Genomic DNA, 7,901 nt, shown 5'->3' on the forward strand with positions numbered 1-7,901 from the left:
TTGGCCAGCAGAGTTTGGCAGGTCTGACTTTCCTCTTGCTACCTGTGAGCTGAGGGGCAGATAAATTCAATTAATTTATCTGAGGGCCAGATAAATCCCATTAATTCAGTTCCAAGGAACACAACCCTGGGTTTCACAGTTCCTGAGAGAGAGGGGAGGGGTTCAGGTCCAAAACCAATTACAAAAAGTGACGATGAGCAGAGACAAAGCCTTTTACCTGTCACTCGTGCCTCATGTTCAGTGCCACTCACCTATTTTCCCCTCTTCCCCGGGGCTGCTGGGGAAGACCCGGCCTGATCTCTGGGTGCCAAAGGACAGAGAGGGCTCTGAAGCATCTCAGCTGCTCTCGTGTCCAATGGAGACAACTGGGGGGGTACAGGTTGGTTTCTGTCTGGGTGGTGCTTTTAAAAACCCCACTGCTGTGGTTTCAGACCCCCTTCTCCCCATAGTTTGAAACCCCCCCTTTCACCATAATTTCAGACCCCTCCTTTCCCATGGTTTCATACTCCCCTTTCCCATAGTTTCAGACCCTTGTTTCCTATAATTTCAGACCCCCTTTTCCCCATAATTTCAGACCCTCTTTTTCCCATAGTTCCAGACCCCCTTTCCCATAGTTCCAGACCCCCCTTTCCCATAGTTCCAGACCCCCCTTTCCCATGTTATCCCCAGCCCCCCCTCTCCGCCACTCTCGGCTCCTCCCTCCGCTGTGTCCCTCGCGGGCCGGCAGGGGGCGCTGTTTTCCCGCGCACGCCCCCTAGCGGCTGCCGGCGGTCACCGCTCCCCCCGCGGGGTTTTTGGGGGGGTCCCGGGCTGCTCCCCCCAAAGCGCATCCCGGAGGGGCCGGGGCGTTACGGGTCCCGTTCAGCCCGGATATTGCTGCCCGGTTCCTGTCTGGTGTGTGCGGGGCTGGAGCTGGAGCTGTGGTTTCCCCCCCATAGCAGTTTTTGGGAACTGAGGGTGAAGATGCTGCTGGGACCCCAAGAGCTCAGAACCCCAAAGGGGTTGGTAGGGACCCCACTAGGGGGTCAGCAGTGTTCCCTGAGCCTCTTGGGGCTCCAGACAGCCCAGTTTGCCATTGCCCCTCAGCTGCAGAGTGGGGTGGTTCATGGATTTCTTTGCAGGGGGTGCCTGGGGTGCTTTGGGAAAGGCCATCTCTGCCCCCCACCACAAAACCCTTCTCACTTTTTATGGTCCTGGGCTGGTGTCTGACTGCTGATTCTGCTTCTCTAGCTTTCTTTGATTTCACAAAGTGGTAAAAAGAGGTTCTGTAGCACAGGTATGTTGGGTGCTGGTGTTGACAGGGATGCTCCAGGCTCCTGGAATGGGGTGGTTTAATAATGCAGCTCCTGGCATTCCTCCCTCTTGTTTTTAAACATCCAAGACAAGTAATCTGGACAGGTATTTCTGCCTCCCTGCTGTGCTATCTGCAGGTCTTGTCATGGATTCTTTCCTGGGGTAACCTGGAGGTGCCCAGGTGCTGCCTGACTTCAGTGGGAACATTAATTAGCAGGTAGGGCACTTCTTTTTGTCCCCAGAAGAAAACACTAATTACTTATGCTAAGGAATGGTGCAAGACCAGAATCTGGGATCTCTTCTTCCCCGCTGTCACTGATATTTGACCCTTTTATTAGTAGACACCATTTCTGGCTGCTTTTCTCCCCATTATTGCTCTTCTGAACCCTGTGTGTTTGCTGACTGGAGGCAGATGCTCTGCCAGCTCAAGTTAGAAGTTCCCATTTGCTTTGTTGTGGCATTTATAGGGAATTAATACCAGAAACAAAGAAGTTGTTTTCCCATTTAATGGATATGCATCTGAGAAGTGGACACACAGGAGGTTTTGTAACCACAGTGAGGTGCTGCCAAACCAGGGGGATAAGATTCCCTTGGCAAAGAACAGGAGATGTCAAGTTTTAATCTAACAGAATTTTGCCTCAGGAATATCCTGTTTGTGTTGCTTCTGGTAGTGTTTGGTTATAAGATGAAAATGAAGGCAAAAGGTGGAATCTTTATTAGCTCTGTTTTCTGCACTCTGCCTTGGTTTGGCCCCAGAGGTGGCCTTGGCAGAGAAGGAAAATGGGACAAAGGGAATTTAAGGAGTTGCTCTTCTGTCCTTGGCCATCTTTTGAGTTTTGAAGGAAACCTGGAAAAATTGTGGAAATGGAGAGATTTCCCAGCAAATTCCTTGTACAGAAAGCACATTTTTGGGTATAGCTTTGATCCAGTAACCAAAAAGTGAATAGTGTTGTAGTTTTGGTGGGTTTGTTTTGGGTTTTTTTACTACTTCTGCTGGTATTTGGGTCCTGTGTCCCATGCAGTGTGATAAATCATGACTAGAAGGATGCACTTAAATAATTTAAATCCTGCAAAGTCTGTACAAAGGCTCTCCTGGGGGGGTGCAAGGTAAGGAGGAGGTAGAGCCCCTGAAGTGCCTGGTTTGTGTCTGCTCATTGTGCATTGATGAAAAAGCAGTAAATGTCTGCAGGGTGTGATATATCAGCCTTGAATCTGATCTGGGAGTGCTGCTTGTTAGTTCCTAACCACATCCTGAGCCAGCAGACATCTCCTGCTTCAGGGTTTTATGTAGACCAGGAAATGGGTTTGTGTGGTGTGGGTTTTTTTCCCCCCTTTCCAGAGTTGTAGGTCAGGTTCAAGTGCAGTTATCCAGGGTGGGCTGGCACTGGAATGCTCCCTCCATCCCTGAGTGGAAAAGCCCAGGAAGGAAAAGCTCCTTTTTGAGGTCAAATTCATCCCTTGGCCCCAAACTGTGCCTGCACTTTGGTCTCCTGTGTGGGGATGTTTTGTGATCACTTTATAGGAAAACAATCTAACCCAAAGTCAAAGCAATTTCCTATTCTCTCTTTTCAATTATATTTCCTATGACCTTCAAAATGATAAGGTTTGGGTTATATTCTGTGTATGTGCTTGGAAATTCTGGAGCTTCAAGAGAGACTTTAGCTGAATAATTATCTTTCAGGTTGAAAAACATTTATATTTTGGCTAGATAAGATAACAGTTCCAACAGCAATAAATTTCCTGTTGTCACACTCTTTTTCCTTAACATTTCTAGGAGGTTTGGGTTGGCATCAGCAATTAGTGGCTTTTCTTACCAGTGGGGGCTGTTTGTTCATTACAAACATTTTCAAACATTTTTGATTAATTGGAGTGTTTTATGTTGGAGAACTTCTGTCCCCTTCTTGTGAGATGAAACACCAGTTTTTTTAAAGATTGTATCTTTCTGTTTGAATTTTTTTTAGCTAAATAGTCAGTGAATGTTTTATGAAGGGGGTGTTATTGTAATTACTCTTAAAACCTGCACTGTGTTTCTGCTTCCCTTCCTGAGAAACAAATGAAGGAATACCTTGAGTAGAATCCTATTTATTATGTAGAGTCATCATTTCTTTTTCCCCAAACTGGCTTTTATTTAATTTTAATTCTCTGCTGATTATGCATTATGATACTGCATTTGAAGCAGTTCTTGCTGTTCCCAGAAACAGTTTGGTACCTTAAACTAAAAGGTGACACATTTCTCAAAGGCAAATTAGGTCTCATATTTGGAAGTGACTCAGGTTGTTTCAGTCTCATTCACATTCAACTGGTTTTGCATAAAATCACTTAAATGACTTTTTCACTTTTTTTTTTCCTCTTCCCTTCTTTTGTTCAGCAAGGGTGCCAAAAGGAAAAAGAAAACATCCTTGGGTGCAAGTCCTTGTTCTCACCCTGGCATCTCCTCCCCACACCACCATGGTCTTTTAAGTGTAAAAGACCAAGCTGCAGAGCTGTAACAACTTGTGTTACCTCTTGGGTTTCGTTTTCCCAAGCCAGTTAAATGCAAACGTAAATATTTTTAATGTGGATGGGTCGCTTTGAAAAAAAGAGAGGGGTTGTGTGAGTGCTAAATATTGCTGTCTTGGCTCAGATGAGCTCCAAGGTGAGCTTGTTGGATATTTTTATTTCTTTCCAGAAATATTTCTTCAGTCTGCTCTGGATTTATGGACTCTGCCTACCCATGGCCAGGTCTCTGCTGAACAGCTGTGTAGGTGGGGATAGAAATGAGGAATTTTCCTTTAAGAGGGGCCCAAGCCATGTTACAGCTTGGACCCTAAGACAATCTGGGGAGGAAAAACCAGCTCTGAAAATCTGGGTAACTCTCTGCCTCTTAGCATTGGGCAGCTGCCCTGGAGCAGTGAGGGCAAGAGAGGGACTGAGCCCAATGTGCCCATGAATGCAGCCTGGGAAGGAGGCTGGGGGGAATTAATTCCCACTCATTTGAGCTCAAACCCAACAAGGAAGAGCCCATGCCTCTGATCTGATGGTAGAAGGCTCTGCTAATTAAAAGAAACACAAATTCCCAGGACTTGAAATGCTTGAAGGCGTTGCTGACACCAAAACAAAAAGCAAGCTTGAAGCAGAAAGCTGCTCTGTCTGGCAGCACGGGCAGAATAGCTGCTAGCATAACATATTTTTATTAAAAAATAAAAAAAGCCAGCACCTCCTTTTCCTCCCTGAGATTGCAACACTTCTCAAAGCTTGCTTTCATCTCCAGGCTTTTGTCTGAAGCACACAGACCTACACCAAGCAAGGTGGGAAATGCCATCCCTAGGCACGTGCTGCATCTGCTCTGGGGGGGCTGTGCTTGCATAGCAGGCTGAAAACTTAGTGGAGGCAAAGTGCAGGGAGCCTTGATGATAAACTTGGCCTTAACTTGGTGCTAGTTACAGCACATTCCTCATTGGAATATATCTGAAATTAAAAAAAAAACGAACCAACCAAAAACCAAATTACTTGTGTTCTGGGGAGTCCTCTCTGCCTACCTGAGGGTGCAGACTTCATGTCAGAGCCCTGTAGCCCTTTTGCTAAAGCTGAATGGGAATAGCTGCTCTCTTTCTTTGTCACTGGGGGGGGTCATGTGGTGGAAAAGTGGAGAAATGCTGTATAAAAGTCAGGAAAAGGAGAAGGAACCTCAAGGAGCCTTCTCCTCACGAGGTGTGCTCTGAATCCTGCACCTCTCAGTCTGGGTCCTGTCTGTGCAGAGCTCTGGGAGATTTGGAACTCAGCTTGGGAGCTGCCTTGCTGCAGAGGAGGCATCTGAGGAGCAATCCTGCCTTAATACTTATAGCAAGGCTGGCTCAGCTTTCCCAAATCTCACTTCCAGGCTTCTGCAAGAGAAAAAAAAAAAAAATCCCCTAGAAAAATCAAGGCGAGTGACAGCGAAATCCAAGTTTCTCAGCTCCTTAAAAAAAAAATAAAAAGGGAGTAAGGGGGGGTGGGGTGGATAATAGATCATCCTCTGTAGCTGATCCCATTCTGACAGTGCTCATTACATCAAATCTGAGCACTCACTCTGCCATATGGAGAAAGGGGGACTCTGTCCAGGACCACTGCTGGGGAAAGTCTCCAGTGATGTTTGTGTGTCCTGACCCCAGGCAATTCTTCCATTCTGCCTTTGTTAAACAACTGATTTGTTGAATGCCAGTGACCCCTTAGTAAATCTCCTTAGCTGCTGGGGCTGGGAGTGACACAGAATTGTCATTAATAGCTAGTGGTGTTCATCATGGGGCAATTTTTAACATTCAGGTCAATGTCATCCCTAGTATTTAATAGAGTGAGGCTGCTTAGGAGGGGAACTGATCACAGTTATCAATGCACGTTCACTGGTAATATTTGGGAACAGCAGAAGCAAAGGAGCTGAAGCCTTGGCTGCTTCTAGAATCCCTCCTTCCTGACTCCTGGCTCTGCAAGTGGCAATAAAAATCCAAGAGGAGTGTGACACATAAAGAAACACAGATTAAAAGGGAGAGAAAGGCAAGACCTGTGAAGACACTGAAACTGGGAGTGATGGTAAGCAAATGGGAGAGCCCTGTTGGCCTTGTGGTGGGATTTGAATGGGAAACTCTTTATAATTCTTTTGATGATCCCTTTTTAAAGTTTATAAAATAGAAGCAAGGTTCTCCCAATCCTCCAGGGTCACTTTGATGTTTGGTTGCAGACAGGTGTATGGCCTCTGTCTTCATCTTTAGTGTCTCAGTTCCTCTAAGGGAGGATTCAACTCATCCAACAGCTGCTCCCACCCAACCAGTGTTTTGGGAAGGAGCACAACTTGGGTGTCTTTCCTCTGCAGTCACTTCCTGCCTCTCCAGCACAAGTATTTCAGAATAAACATGCTGGGAAATACTTGCACTGTGTGCTATAAACAGGGTGCATGTTTGTTTACCTGAAGCAAATATCTGGCCATCAATTGTATTAATGAAATAGTCAGGAAAAGGGGAATTTTAATCCTGTGAAGGGTCATAGGTAATTATTCTTGATCAACTGGTTTGACGAGAGATTTCTTTTTCAGCAAATATGGCTGGCATGGTTTTGGTAAATATTTTGTTGTTATTTTTTACTCAAGGTTTCCTGTTTCATCCAATAATGATGAGTTGTGGCTGTTCTCTGCCTTCTTTGTACTGTTCTTAGCAGCTGAGCTGCTGGAGCAAGAACCTCTGGAAGCTGCTGAATTCTGGCAATATCCACAACAATGCCTGGTTCTTCACCAGGATGGAGTTTGATCTTGGGTTAGACTGTCAAATGTGTATATAGACATAAATATTTAGATAGGGGTGGGAAGAAGAAAATTCCAGTGGGGGGAGAAAAGCCAAGGGCACTGTCAGAACCAATCTTGAGACACTTCCAGTGTGAGCTGAGTGCTGGGGCAGAAGGTGCTGCCTGGAGAAAGGGTCTGGATTTATAATTAAGGAATTGCTGATTGTTTAGGCTCTGCTTTATTCAAGGATTTTTTATCTCCTTTTGCAAATAAGTAAAATTTCATTAAAGAAAGGAGATGGCCCCCAAACAGCATGGAACAAACAGCAAGATTTGCTTTTTCACCTCCTTGTCCTTGCTTAAGAGGGACTTGGAAGGGATTGTTCAGCCAAGGTCAGAAGCCTCTGGCAGCCCAGGGCCTTTGGTTTCATCTGTTACCTGCCTGATGTCCCAGGGCCATGGGGTGGAGGGCTCAGGGGGTGCATTCATTGCAAGTGGCTGAGCAAATGTATTGCAGGGGGTGGCTTGGAGGCTGAATGGGAGCTGACAGTTTCCTTGGCACCCAAAGCAGAAAGAAATCCACTGCTTTTGTCTCTAGCTTAGCAGAACTAAAGAGGGGCCAGAGAAAGAGGGGCTTGAAGTTGCAGGTACCAAACACAGAGGAGGGGGGGCAGGAACTCGATCCCCAGGCAGAATTCTCTGAGCAGATTTGAATCAGAATGGGCTGTTTCACTAGGAAGAGCCTCAAATCTTACCCTGTGAGCTGGGAATTGTAAATTGACCCCAGTAATGTCTGCTTTGCCCCATGGCAGCATGGCTCTGGGCTGCCATGGAATAAAATTCACCTCCTTGGGGTAAGGATGGGAAGGAAGTGGGCAGGATCTGATCAATTACTGATGCTCTGGGGAGGAGGAAACCTTGAGCTCCACCAGGGGACAGGGGGGACCCTTCCTAACCTGGCATCCACCAGGCTGCAGGTATTGGCTGGGAAATCCTTCCCTGCCTCATTTCTAGGACTGAGGGGGGTGATGGATTAGGGGGGATGAGGCAGGGTGGTACCAGAGATGTACTGTAGGTTTGTAGAATAGGGTGGTCCAAAGGGATCCTTATCCTCCTGGTGTCCTTACAGGGGTGTCTGGCTGGTTTTGGGGTGCAGGGGCTCACTGGGGCAGGCTGGGCAGAGGTAAGGAGAGGCTGAGAGAGAGCTGGAGCCTCAGCTCCTGGAATCTGTGGCTGTTTCAGGCAGGGGACAGAACCAGAGCTGTGCATCCTTTGTACACAGGGGAAATCTCTGCTTACCTGCACAGCACAGGAGGTGACAAAAAAATAACAAGATAAAAAAGCAAAGGGGAGGGGAGAGGACTGAGCAGAGCTGTTGT

The sequence above is a fragment of the Calypte anna genome, chromosome 26 (genome assembly GCF_003957555.1).
Source record: "Calypte anna isolate BGI_N300 chromosome 26, bCalAnn1_v1.p, whole genome shotgun sequence".
Lineage (NCBI taxonomy): Eukaryota > Metazoa > Chordata > Aves > Apodiformes > Trochilidae > Calypte > Calypte anna.